At 49.3% G+C, this 860-nt stretch overlaps 1 pseudogene; it reads left to right on the top strand.

The window, feature by feature from the left end:
• The window catches only part of LOC116081548, a 35,808-nt pseudogene extending 35,182 nt beyond the window's left edge, over nt 1-626 (top strand).
• The last annotated feature ends 234 nt before the right edge of the window (nt 627-860 follow it).

The following is an 860-nucleotide window of genomic DNA, read 5'->3' as shown; positions in this document are numbered from 1 at the left end:
CCCCCCCCACTCCAAGACCCCCAGCTTTCCTTTCAGAAACCCGGTTCTCCAAACTGCAGGCAGCTACTGAATACACCCCTCCTGCCAGTAAGAAAACCCCACTCCCATGACTACCAGCCTGTACAAGACTTAAGGGAAGTGAACTAGAGAACAGAAGATATTCACCCTACAGTCCCCAACACTTACCCCCTGCTGGAGTTACTGTAAATGATGTTAACCAGGGGGAGTTCGTCAGAGCTCTGGCAACCTTCCTCAAAGAGTCCGGGAAGCTGAAAGCCTCCGAATGGGTGGACACAGTGAAGCTGGCCAAACATAAAGAGCTTGCCCCTTACGATGAGAATTGGTTCTACACACGAGCTGCTTCCACAGCACGGCACCTGTACCTCCGCGGTGGTGCAGGGGTTGGTTCCATGACTAAGATCTACGGAGGACAGCAGAGAAACAGTGTCAGGTCCAGCCACGTCAGCAGAGGCTCTAAGAGTGTGGCCTGCCGGGTCCTCCAAGCCCTGGAGGGGCTGAAAATGGTGGAAAAGGTCCAAGATGGGGGCCACAAGCTAAAACCTCAGGGACAGAGAGATCTGGACAGGATCGTTGGACAGATGGCAGCTGCCAACAAGAAGCATTAGAACAAAATATGTTGGGTTAATAAATAGCCTCATTCATAAAAAACAAAACAAAATAAAACAACAACAACAAAAAACCAGGATGTCTAACTGTACTAGATCTTAAGGATGTCTTCTTTAGTGCCATCATTCACTGCCCAGGACATCAAAAGGGCACAGAAAAGAGGGCAAGAGGAAACATACTAGTTGATAGACTGCAAAACAGGCTGTGTTAGTTAGACTCCACAGCCAAAGCCA

The sequence above is a fragment of the Mastomys coucha genome, unplaced genomic scaffold, assembly GCF_008632895.1.
Source record: "Mastomys coucha isolate ucsf_1 unplaced genomic scaffold, UCSF_Mcou_1 pScaffold7, whole genome shotgun sequence".
Taxonomy (NCBI): domain Eukaryota; kingdom Metazoa; phylum Chordata; class Mammalia; order Rodentia; family Muridae; genus Mastomys; species Mastomys coucha.
This window is presented reverse-complemented; position numbering and strand designations above follow the sequence as displayed.